This window comes from Ailuropoda melanoleuca, chromosome 4, assembly GCF_002007445.2.
Source record: "Ailuropoda melanoleuca isolate Jingjing chromosome 4, ASM200744v2, whole genome shotgun sequence".
Taxonomy (NCBI): Eukaryota; Metazoa; Chordata; class Mammalia; order Carnivora; family Ursidae; genus Ailuropoda; species Ailuropoda melanoleuca.
The window spans coordinates 118,036,518-118,049,951 of record NC_048221.1 but is presented as its reverse complement, the minus strand read 5'-3'; the positions used below and the strand labels follow the sequence as shown (position 1 = coordinate 118,049,951).

General features: G+C 39.6%; 1 protein-coding gene across 3 annotated transcripts in view; it reads left to right on the top strand.

Moving 5' to 3' along the window:
* RASGRP3 (RAS guanyl releasing protein 3) overlaps positions 1-13,434 on the top strand; it is a 101,884-nt gene that overhangs the window by 19,837 nt on the left and 68,613 nt on the right. The window contains exon 1 of one of the 3 annotated variants that reach the window (XM_011229801.3): positions 9,568-9,874. The exons of 1 other annotated variant lie outside the window; for it this stretch is intronic. The gene's annotated coding sequence lies outside the window, so the exon portion shown is untranslated. Of the gene's footprint in view, positions 1-9,567; positions 9,875-13,434 lie in introns of those variants that run through there. One more of the 3 variants, XM_011229799.3, reaches the window with a different exon arrangement.

Below are 13,434 nucleotides of genomic sequence, written 5' to 3'. Positions count from 1 at the left end.
TTCTCATATGAGAAAGAGAGGATTTGGAGCTTCTTACGGCTCTTTTCCTATGATTCCTGCAAAGATCAAACTGTGCCCATCTCATGCATTTAGCTGTCACACATTTTGAGAAAAAAATTTTTTTAATATTTTCTTTGCCTTATTTCCCCTGAATCAGCTTTGTATTTTCTCCTTTAAAACAGCAATGATGCTGAAATCTGAATAGAAAGGAAATTATAAATCTGAAATTGCCCTTCTATTATTTTCTGCACACTAAATGATTCTCAGAAAAATGCACAGAGTCAGCCTTAGGAAGTTTTTTTGTTTTGTTTTGTTTTTTTCCTCTAAGTGACTTCCTCAAGAACTAAGACAATTCTGAGGGGGCACCTGGGTGGCTCAGTGGGTTGAGCAGTCAGCTCTCTCTTGGTTTCAGCTCAGGTCATGATCTCAGGGTCTTGGCATCTAGCCTGCATCAGGCTCTGTGCTTGGTGGGGAGTGTGCTTGAGAGTCTCTCTCTCCCCCTCCTCTTGCCTCTCCCCCAACATGCACACTCTCTCTCAAATAAATAAATAAATCTAAAAAAAGGAAAAAAGAACTAAATTCTGAAAGCAGCAGTGGTATGTTAGGAGATTTAGATTCAGATTAATTTGACCACTCATCTGTGGTTTATAGGGGTAAGATCTTCAAGATTAATGCAAGTTGCCGTCAAATCAGGGTTTAGAAATAAAACTTCTGGAAAAATTTATTAAGTAAGTAATTATGCTAAGTAAGATGATTTGTGTCGTGGATGCTAACTTTTCCTTCTCATGTGTACTGAACCCAGCTTCAGCTAGAAATCTAGCCTAGTCTAAGAAGTTGATTAGATAGAGGAAAAAAATCTGCCAGAAAGGTAAATTTAAATGAATTAGATTAAGTAAATGCAATGACACTAATATGCAAGGGGTTTTTAAAAAAACAAACGAAATTTTACAAAAAGGAACAAAGAAAAGAGATAAAAGAAAGAGACCAAAAGAGGAGGTCCATTTTTAAACTGGGCTGATTAGTCCAGAAATTTGGGGATTTCTCCAGAGATGCTGAAGAAGCCCAGACAGGGTGTGGGAACAGCTTCTGCACAGGCTTCCTCTGATAGACGCTGTCCTCCTGATTCAGTCTCCTTTTATTTTTATACAGCCCATCTCCAATTTATGAATGGCTTGTGTCAGCAGATTCACTTGTAAATCAGTAAATTACAACTGCTGTTCTAATGTCAAAAATTAGACCCCAAAGTGCAATACAGTTGACTTGGTGGTTGTGCGCGAGTGTGAGCAGGTTTAATTAGAAGAAGAGCAAGTCTATGAAAACTTCTATGGATCCTAAATCATTTAGTTGGGTGAAAACGGTCAATGTGGAAGGTTTGGAGTCGGAAAGACCTGGGTTCGTTTGCATCTGTATGTCTCTCTCTCTGCAGCTTACTAGCTGTGGGCAGGCTGGTTAATCACATTAAGGGTCATCATCAGAGTAACAATAGCATTTCCTTAGAGCATTATTGTGAGAATTAAATGAGTATTTTGCACAGATGTTAGCTTGTTATATATCATTAATACTATATTAGTATGTTACAATATTAATAGGTACTAATTGTTATGATAAATGATAATTATAATTCCTTATACATGGCTTTCTGCATGTTTCATTTTCTCCAAGAGAGACTGTAAGCTTTGAGAGCAGAGATTTTTGTCACAGGCTTTGGTGAATCCTTAAATACAATGCACTTTGAACACAGACACTATATTTTTTCATTTGTTGACAATGGTTTGCTTTGTTCAAGGGCTATGGAGATTAAAAACTCTACTCTCTGATTTTTTCACAATTTTTTCTGTTTGTCATAGGCATGGAGCTAGGACAACTCTTAGGAGAACTGATTGTATCTAGGGGTTTACTTTGGCTCAAGGCAAAGAATAGGGGAAGAACAAGAGTGGGAGAGAAAATTCTCCATGATACTTAGACAAATGTTGGAGAAAAAAGAAAGAAGTGTATGTATCTGAGAAAGGGATGACCAGGCAGAAATAACGAAGTAACCTGTAAAAGGTCCACTGAAAGGAGGGGGAGGTGGGGGTGGCTATGCAGTATGGCGTTAGTACCTCAAATTGACCAGCAGGTGGTGTGTCACCAATTTGGAGCAGGAATTTGGCACAAGGAGAATGAGAGATGGGCAGCTTCACCAGGGAGCAGTTGGGAGAGAAGGTTCCTGCTCGCTGACCATGTATGCATAGGATGGAAACCATTTGGGAATTTCTACTTAAGGGTATATCTCGGGTAGGCATAAAAGCCCATCAGGGCATCTCCGAACCCAAGGTGCTCAAGCAAGACTACTTCTCTCCTCTTCCTGCCTCCTGTGAACCTGGTGGTTCCACCACTTCCAGCAACTTGCTGTCCAATATTGGGTCCAGGAACAGAAGCATAGAGACTTGAGACTTAGGAAGAAGTGTCTGACCTTATTAATGGATGGTGAGGCTTTGCTGCTCTGGGAAAAAAAATTCTTGATCACATTTCTTATGGCTTTTTCCTTTGTGTGTAGATGATTAAAGCAATTAGGTATGGCTGGTAGGTCTCTTTATATAAAAAAGATGTCATTTACAAATGAATAATTGATACACATTTATGATAGAAATAGTAGGAAAAAAGTGATAAGCATAAAGAGGGGGGAAACACTGACCCCCACTCCCAAAAATAACTGCTGTTAAAATTTGATACACAGGTGACCCTTGAACAACATGGGTTTGAACGTACAGGTCCACTTACACATGGAATTTTTTTTTTTAATAAATACAGTACTATAAATGTATTTTCTTTATTATTTTCTTAACATTTTCTTTTCGCTAGCTTACTTTATTATTAGAATACAGTATATAATGCATATAACATACAAAATATGCGTGGATTGTCTGTTCATGTTATGGAAAAGGCTTCAGTCAACAGAAGGCTCTTAGTCGTTACGGGTTGGGGAGTCAAAAGTTATATTAGGATTTTCAGTTGTGTGGGGGGTCAGGTCCCCTAACCCCTGTATGGTTCAAGCGTCAACTGTATAATGTTTCTGACTTCTACATATGTTCACGTGTCTTCTTAGAAAAATGAGATCATACTGAATAAACTGTTTTGTAACTTGTGTTTTCCACTTAATCTCTGCTGAACATTTTTCCACGTTAATATACTTCAACAACATTATGATGATTGCATAGTGCTAAGTCTTATGAATGTATAACAGTTTATTCAACTACTTCTGGTATATAGACTGTTTCTAATTTTTCACTAGTGTAAACAATGCTGTGAGAAACATTCCTGCACATATGAAAATCCGTTTTATTTCCTTGGGATATATTTCTAGGACAGGAACTGATGAATTAAAGGGTCTTCACATTTTAAAAAGCTTTTGCTATATATCACAGAATTATTTTTCTTGCACGTGGTACCAATTTATACTCTTGCCAGCAAAGTATAAAGGTGCCATTTTCCAAAACCTCCTGCCAACATCGGGGATTATCAATTTTTATCTTTGTCAAGTTTAGAGGTAATAAATGGTATCTTGTCATTGTTTAATTTGTACTCCTTTTTAAGAAGATGGATTTTTTCCCATATATATATGTAAATGGTCATTCATATTTCTTTTCTTGTAAATAAAGTCTTTATTATATCTTTGCCTAGTTTTAATGGTAAAGACTATATGTTAAGGCCATTAACCTTTTACCCTACAGGTTTCATTTTTTAATCTCATTCTGTCATTTGTGATTTAACTTTGTTTATGGTGGGGTTATTTTTGATATACACAAATTTTACATCTTATTTATTTATATATTTAAAGCATTCTTAAATGATTTCTGCTTTTGTGATCATAATTAAAATAATTTTCATGATAAAAGCATTTAATCATGGTTAAAATAATTAAAATTAAAATAAATAATTAAAATAATTAAAATAATTTTAAGATTATAAAAACAACCGCATGATTTTCTTCAAGTTCACGTGTGGTCTTATTTTCACATTAGCTCTTTTGTCCACTAGGCATTGTTTTGTGTACGGTATGAGGTAATAACTGATTTTATTTTTGTGAGGTAATAATTGATTTTTATTTTATTTTATTTTTCCTAATACTTAACTATTCAACCAGTTACTAAATAATCCATTCTGTTCCCACTGGGTTTAAATATCATATTTAACAAATAAAAATTTTAATATAGTACTTGTTTTTATATTTCTGGCTTTCTGTTCTATTTCTGGTCTACCTCTCTTGGCACCAGAATCAAACTTTTAATTCTTGATGTTTTCAGCCTATTTAAGACCTAGTACCCCCCACCCACCTTGTTGTTTTCTAAAATTTTCTTTACCATTCTCAGTTTTTTATTCTTTCACATAAACTTCAGAATTTCTTTTTTGACCTGTTTTTATTTATTTATTTTTAAAAAAAGATTTAATTTATTTATTTGACAGAGAGAGAGACAGCCAGCAAGAGAGGGAACACAAGCAGGGGAAGTGGGAGAGGAAGAAGCAGGCTCCCAGCGTAGGAGCCTGATGTGGGGCTTGATCCCAGAACACTGGGATCACACCCTGAGCCGAAGGCAGGCGCTTAACGACTGAGCCACCAAGGTACCCCTTTTTTGACCTGTTTTTATAAATCTCTGGCATTTTAACCAAAATGTAATTATATTTATACATTAAGTAGAAGAGAACTGACATCTTGACAGTGTTGAGTCTTCCAGTCCTGGAAAAACATGGAATGCTCCATTTATTGAAATATTTCCTATTTTCACAGTAGAGTTTTAAAAATGTCTTTATATTTTTTTCACTTTTCTGTCTTTCCTAGGAGTTTTGTAATTACTGTTGCCATTCTGAATGAGATTTTTTTTCCGTGACATTTTCTAACAGTTTTAGGCTGTTATGTAGGAAACTCAATTAATTTTATTTTGTGACTGCTCACTGACATTTCTAGTTATTTAAAACATTTTTATTTGTGTGTGTTTATATATCATTTTTATTTTATTTTTTAAATTATTTTTAAAATAATTTTTTATTATGTTATGTTAGTCACCATACAGTACATCCTTAGGTTTTGATGTAATGTTCCATGATTCATTGTTTGCATATAACACCCAGTGCTCCATGCAGTATGTGCCCTCCTTAATACCCATCACCGACCTATCCCAATCCCCCATCCCCTCCCCTCTGAGGAGTCCATAGTCTCTCATGGTTCATTCCCCCTTCTGTTTACCCCCCCTTCATTCTTCCCTTCCTTGTACCGTCTCCCTGCTATCTCTTATGTTCCATAAATGAGTGAAACCATATGATAATTGTCTTTCTCTGCTTGACTTGCTTCACTTAGCATAATCTCCTCCAGTCCCGTCCATGTTGCTGCAAATGTCGTGCAATCGTTCTTTCTGATGGCTGAGTAATATTCCATTGTATATATGGACCACAACTTCTTAATCCAGTCATCTGTTGAAGGGCATCTTGGCTCCTTCCACGATTTAGCTATTGTGGACAATGCTGCTGTGAACATTGGGGTGCATATGGCCCTTCTCTTCACTACATCTGTATCTTTGGGGTAAATATCCAGTAGTGCAATGGCTGGATCATAGGGTAGCTCCATTTTTAACTTTTTAAGGGACCTCCACACTGTTTTCCAAAGTGGCTGTACCAACTTGCATTCCCATCAACAATGTAGGAGGGATCCCCTTTCAACACATCCTCTCCAACATTTGTTGTTTCCTGCCTTGTCCATTTTTGCCATTCTAACTGGTGTAAGGTGGTATCTCAAGGTGGTTTTGATTTGAATTTCCCCGATGCTAATGATTTTGAACATTTTTTCATGTGTCTGTTAGTTAAAACATTTTTAAAAGTTGATTCTACTGAATAAATGATTATAACATATGCAAGTTCGGTAATTTTGTTTCTTGCTTTCCCATAATGCTTCTTTAGTTTTTTTTGGTTTTTGTTTGTTTGTTTTTTAATTCTCCTCTTGTCTGGTTGCAAGGACTCAAATGTCCAGAACAGCACTGTGTGGTGGTAGTGACAATGAGCACCCTTTCCCTGTTTCTGATTTTAATGTTAATATGTCTACTCCTATACCATTAGATATGACGTTTGTGTTTGGTTTGGGATAATCTTTATCATGCCAAGAAAAATTCTTCTAACTCCATTTTATTAATTAAAAATATTGATATTGAATTTTTTCAAAAGACTTTTCAAGAGTACTCTTGTGCTAATTCAAAGGCTTTTTTTCCATCATGTCTTCATACTAATGCAGTCCTTAATATTCAGAGTTTTCTACATCTCTTGGGTAAACTATGTTTATAGGTGAGGTTAGTCTGTGGTTTCCATTATTATGCTTTATCAGCTTCTTTGTTTGTTTTTATGTCAGAGGTATTATGTTAGCTTTCTTTTACTTGTGTCCATTTGAACATTGTATACAGCCTGGGAACGATCTGTGGCTTGAATCTCAGGGAGACCTTGATTGTGTAAGTAATTTGGATGAAAAACTTTTTTGGAAACAATTTCTTAATAACTTTTACATTTTTCCATGATTATCGATCTGTTGTTTTTCAACTTCTTGGGTCAGTTTGCCTCTAATTAACTCTTTTGGCTCTATCTACAGTATTGGATATGTGGTATTCTCATTACTGAGATCTTCTAAGCATTCTGTGATTGCCTTTTTGATTTCTTTCCAATCAATTATTTTCTTAAAAAAGAGTCATAAAAATTTTCCAAGAGCTTGGCTCTTTTTTGACTTACACTTTTGCAATTATTTTATAGTTGTATTACAATGTGGTCATAGAATGTGGTGAAAATAATTTCTTTGGGGGGGACATTACTTAAGATTTTTTGGTGGTCTAATATAAAATCAGTTTCTGTAAACTTATATCATTTCTGAGAGGAATAAACAGAAGATCTTTCTCTTTAATCATTCATTTATTCATTCAGCATTGTTTCTGCTGTGTGTCTCCTACAGGTGAGACATTGTATTGGGCACTGCAGGATATAAAATGAATAAGTCACAGGCTTTCTTTAAGGTTGTCAAAGTTTGGATGAGACATAAACACATTAAGGCTTAATTATAACACAGAGTAAGAAATCCAACAGTAACAGAATGTACAAAAGAAGGATTTAAGCCCTGTCATAGGTTCTGGGAATACAAAGATGCCTAAGATTCTTCCATGTTTTTTGAGAGGCTTTCAGTACAAAAATGTAAAAATAAAATAAATTGAGGTCAGAGACCGACTTTTGGAAGCAAGACAACTAATCAGGAAACTATTGTAGTCATTCAGTAATAAATTAAGATATATGAGAGCTGTTAGAAAACAGGAAGAACAGAGGGGATTTTTACATGTGAGAACAGCAGGTATTAGAAGAGTCCACAGAGGAGGCTGAAGGAGAGGTAGGAATGAAATTTTGCAGAAGCCAAAAGAGAACACATTAAGGAGTGCTAGGTCTGTTAGGTCAAGTGGAGCAGAGAGGTCAAGTAAGATAAAAGCAAAAACGTGTCCAATAGCATTGGTCTTTGGTGACGTGGGGAAAGCATTTCAGTGAAGTTGGGGGAAGAGCCAGACTGTCAGCAGGCTCAACGTAAACGGGATATGAAGATGATGGATGCAAGAAGTGTTTCTGTAGAAGCTCACCTAGAAAAGGAATGAGTAGGTTAGGGCAGTAATTAAAGGAGCAAAAGATCAAAAAAGATTGTTTTTAGGATGTAAAAATAATGTGAGTATATTTAGATAATGAGGAAGTTGAGTGGACAAGAAGGCATGATTGTTAGCCAAGGATCCTGAACAGGCGGGAGTCCCAAGGTGAGACAGAAAGCCCGGGGGTGGATGGCCTTTGGCAGGAGGAGGGCACTTCTTTTGGAGTTGAAGGAGAAGATTGGTACCTATAGGTGTTGGGGCAGAAAGGGGGGATTGCCCCATTTCTTTGCAAGGCTAGGAGAGTGTCTTTGCGGAACCTTGGTGACACTCCAGAGGGGTCCAGGATCTTGGTCTGTGTTGACAGTTCACTTGACATGTATGATTTGGGGTCCATCCCTTCCTCTCTCCCAATAAAATGAGAGAAATTCTATGCTTACCTTTCCTGAGGTTGTTTTTTTTAATTGGTCACCGAAGGGTTTCCAGAAGCCTCTGCCTCATTAATTATGTAGTATGCAATGGATCATCAGAATAATTAACACCACCAGTTGCAAATAAAGTGATTGATGGATGCCATAAGATCACAAAAGTTTCCATATATAAATCAAAATAACATTTCAAATCTTCAGTAGGGCTCCTTTTCTGTTTCTGATTAATGGTTGTCACATGAGGAGAAAGGGTTATGAAGGTGACATATTTTAGCACATTAATATCTGTAGTTTCTTTTTATTACTAACTTTGAACAAAAGGGGTATGTTTTGAAGCACGCAAAAAAATTTTCTCTTTACACTTCAGTCACCCACATGTTGGTAACAAATTAGTCCCCTGAAAGAATGGCAAGACTGAGGGGTTTTGGTCTTTTTTGTTGTTGTTGTTATTCTGGAAAAATATCCTTCGTATGGAGGGAAACTTCTGGTTTAATTAATTCTGTAAATAATTATGAGACAAAACCCAGATATGAAAGATTGCCCACACAAGCTCCTCTGTTGAGTAAGATCTCACTTATTAAAAATCAAGGTTGACAGTTTAACAGGCTCCTTAGGGTGCAGAAATCCCCTGGGGCATTTTAACCTTTTAAAATCTTTTTTGGATCTCCAGTTGGCCAAATGAGCTGACTGCCTGTCATATCTGCACTCTGCCCTGCTTGGGCCCTGCTTTTAGAAAGTGGCACTCTCACTCTACCAAGAAGTCAGGTGCTGTCCAGAGTCAGAACGTCCACAGGCTTTCCCTGGAGAGGCGGAAAATCAAGAATCAGCTAAGGTGAGAAGTATGAATTCAGCCAGGCACGCAGATGGTCTGCCAGCTTCGTGGGCAGCACGAGAAAGAGCAGGATGGTTCCCCTTCCTAGCACCAAAGGGGGCAGCAGCGCCTCTGTAAAGTGGCTTGCAAATCTTGTGATCATTTCTGTTTCCACTCTGATTCCCTCGCTGATAATCTCAACGGCTCTGCTGTGCCCCCAAAATGTTGATACGATCCAACAGATAACTGCAGTGTGCGGAAGCTCGGTCTTAAGCTACCTGAAAGTCCTTTCCATCGGCTCTCTAGACAAAGCTGCCTCAGATATTCTTCCTTAACCCCTCACCCGTTTGCCCCCCAGCATCGTGTGGCACAGCAGCCCCAGCCTTTGCAATTAAACCTAACCATTCTCTGGCTGTTAGTCTACCTTCCTCAGAACAGGCTGCCCACTCTTACGGCTCTTTCCACAAACGGCAGCCTGGATGCTGAGAAGACGAAACCAAGATGGAGCAGCCCTTTGATGGCGTCCAGGGCCGCCTGGACGCAGCACGGTTTCCACCTGCTGTGCTGGTCTCTGGTTCCTTCTTGCTGTTCAAGAGCCCCACTGAAAACCTGAGGAAGATGAGAGCGCACAGGACGGCCAGCTCCTCCCCCCACGCCCCTGCACACCCCTCCCTCCCACATCAACTTTCCACTTTCAGTGACCTGCCCAAGGGTGACTTATCAGCTGTTTGGGGTTTGCCACTAAAAGAAAACAAATTGTGGAATGCACTGCTCTGCGTGCTAATGAAATGGCTGAGCCAGCTCAGGGGTTATGAGGCTTGCGAATTAGGAGAATAATGATCTTCAGTTTCTGACCTCCTGGCACGGCCGCAGTGTTTATCAGGAGGCGCATGTGACTGGTTAAGACAGAGCTGCAGCCTGAAGGAAACAGCTGCTCGAGGCATGCTCCGGCACTTGGCAGCTGGACAGGCAGGGTGCTGATGTGAGGAGTCTGCGACAGGACCGCCCCAGTAAGTAACTGGAGAACTTTGAGAGAGAGAGAGGGACAGAGAGAGAGAGAGAGAGTGAGTGTGTGTTTCAAGGCACTGACAATTTTTAATTTTGATTTTGGTTTCCCTTTGGCATTCAAGGAGGTATTTTATTTATGTTATCTGTTGTTAATAGCCATTTGTATTTTTCCTGTTTTTTGTTTGTTTGTTTTTTTTTTTTTTTCGAATCTGTCATTTGCAGCAACGTTGTAGTGTAACTTTAAGGGTGAATGAGGCATCCTGCTCTATTCCTACCTAGGAAGCAGCAGGTCGATTTCCTGGTGTCTGGGATTTTTATGGTCTGTGGTGTTTAGGTTCAAAGCCAAGATTCAGGTTATGAAGTAGAGAGCTTATTAAAGTGAACTGATGACTGGATTTGATTTTAATCGATTTTACCACTGAAATTTGAAAAAATAAGTGTTTTGAGAAATGTGTAAGTCCGACTTGACCAGTCAAGCTTTGGAAACGATCTCATTTAATGATGTATAACAATCTGCAATATAGAAAACTAACAAAATAATATTTAGATTTAGATGAGGAAGCATTTTCTAGATTTCAGGCATGCTTTCCAACTCATTGAAGATATATTTTATAGCTCTTTTCTTGAACAAGCGAACTCACCTTCATTACTTTAAAGCTAAAATATTTAGTCCCCCCTGGTCTTCCTAGTTTAGATAAGGGAAAGTTAGTGTTTTTATGATGCTCAGTGTCCTTCTTCCTTGCTGATGACCTGGATTAGAAAAGTGTTGCCTGCAGCCGGTTATCAACTCTGGGGGCTGGAGAGCTGGCTTCCACGTAACAGACCTGTTCTCTCTTAGGTTCATTCGGCAGACTGGAGCTTGCTCCCGGGAGAGCAGCAGAGCAGGCACCATGCTGGAATGGGGCTGTGGTTCAGGGACTTTTGTCCTTCTGTGGTAATACCAGCCAGAATGTTTAAGAAAGCAAGAGGGGAAAGGGAGAGGATAGAACCCGGAATCAATGAGGTAAACCTCTGGAAGTGACAGGCCTCTGAATCAGAGCTCTGGGGGAGATAACCAAACAAGTTCCTTTTTCTGGATTGCCTGGACATGAGGAAGGGAGGGGGGCAGGTTGTTTTGATTAGAGTTCTTACCAAACAGCCATTTTGCCTGAGACAAGCACAGTGTATTCCAAAGTGTGTTTGTTTCCCCAGGTGACTGATGGGTGGTCAGATATGCTCGGGTTGTCCAGTTGTCTTGCAATTTCTGCTCCTTGCCTGGAGGGAGCTCTGCTGTCCTCGCACCCCCTCCACCCCTTGTAGGTGGAGGATGGACTGAAAATGACCCGGAGTGCGCTGGGCCTGCTGCGGTTCCCTCAGTTGGTCTTGAGGACCACATCAGTTAAAGGCCTGGGGTGGGTGCTCTTGCAGATGCCCATCTGAAAAAGTGGCTAGTCTGGCACTGGGAAGTTTCTCCCCTTCTTTTCCTTAAAATGTAGAAGAATCTGCAAGACCTGGAATGGTCAACAAGAAGAAAATGTTTCTAACTCCTCCATTCCTTTGTATGCCATTTGTGTGAGGGCCTTGATGTAGCCTGTGGGTGCGTGGCTCGGTGACTGGTGACTTCCCTGGTTGCCTGCAGGGCTGCCCGTTGGGCCACTTTTTAAGGAGTTTGCTCATGGTTTAGTTTCACTTTTACTGTAGGCATAGTGGAAAAGAACTGTCAGTGAAATTATGTCTCCAGAATAATAGAGACACCCACAATAAAATGGACTGTCTCATCAGCAGTCAGAGTATCCTTTGAAATATTGAAGTGCTGCATTTTTCAAGGCCCACGGGTTGTTTTGAAAAACCCGATGATATCTTGAATATTAACAGCATAATGAATAATTATTTTACATGCCAATAGTATGGCTATAGAGTCAAAGACTTTTAGATCTGGATAGGAATTCTAGAATGTGCCATTTCCCCCATTCATTTCAAAGTTGAGAAAACTGTTAGCACATTTATCTGGGTCAAAGTGCTACTTAGTTGCAGAGCCAGAAAAGAGGCCTCAAGGCTTCTGCAACTACTATTATAACATTAACCCTAATAATTATAACTTACATTTGCTTTGCACTTACTCTGCCAAATGATGTGCTAAGCAAGTGTATTCATTTCCATACAATCTTCATAATACATCTATGTACTGTGTATCATTATTCCAGTTTTAGAGTTGGAGAAACTGAAGCTCAGGGACCCCCTTAGCTGCTGGGCAGTACATGACACTGACGAAAGTGGCTCGTGGATCTGACTCCTGCACACATTAAAAAAGAGACATGGAACACATACACTAATCCCACACATTCAAACTTAAAAGCTTAATGCTTAATGAAATGCTTAACGGAATGCAAATGAGAATATTTCAGTGTAACACGGTCAGACACCAAACGTGTGTGAAGGCTCTTTCGAATGCTCCCCGTCAGGAAGGGCGAGGTTTCCCCTTGTGACAGTCCAAGCCCGAGCTGTACGGGATCACTGACCTGTGGCATGTTTTTCTCGTTGAGAGTAGTTGAGGGATGGCTCTCCCATTGGGAAGAACAGCAAGTTTGAGCTTTATCGTTAGCCTGGTGCACTCCACTGTCACTGCCCTCTCTGGCCTTTTCCTCAGCTTTTCCTGTCACTCCTTTCCTTTGGAGGACAGCCACTCCACCCCTGTCCCACCCCAAATAGCTGGCTTTGTGGTGATAACACTATTACCAGACCTGTTCATTGTTGTTCAACCTGGAAGGCTTGTTGTCCAAGTTGGTGGTGGTTATTCACGAATAGAAACAATGTAGTCCTTCCATCTGTTTGCTCAGGTTGTTCTGAGCCCTGAGGGGAGGTCATAGGCAGGGGGAGGAGAGGTATTTCTCTGGGATGCTATCTGCTCCAGCCTTTGCCCAGGTACATACTTCTCCCTGCTCCTGTCACAGATCTAAAGACTGGCCATCTTACTTGTGTGTCAGAACCTGAAGCTTCTCTGGGTCATCAGCCAGAGACCAAGCCCTTAAAGAAACGTAGTTCTTGAACCCTTCTAAAAGTTTCATTTCGTTCCTCCATGTGGTTAAATGTCAAAATTAGGGCTGGCAATGAGAAAGAGCACTGAGTGATACATATATAGCAGAAGGGTCCTGTGCTTAATCAGGAGGAAAATTAAGTATGGAGACCAGGCATGGATGTCTTTGAGAAAGTGATCAATGTTTTTTCAAGGCTGTTACATGGCAAGATTACACATTCTGAAGATTAAGCTACTTATAGCAGGAAAGGGGAATTTTTAATCTACTTGTTACCTACTGATGCTTCTAAAACTAAGCCCAACTCCAGAGAAGTCAGCAAAATAGTCTGCTAACCTGAACCACTGGAAATTACCTCCAGTTCTTGCTGGGAATGGCTTATTTCCATGGCGGTTGGTGCTGTCCGGTGTGTTATACAGAGACACATGAGACAGATTCAGAATCACCGCAGAGTCTGTTAAGTTATACTCCAGAGCTGGTTTAAAGCAAAATAAAGTGTTAGGTTATCTTCTTGGGAGCTTTTAGGATGAGGAAACAAAATTTGTGATGCA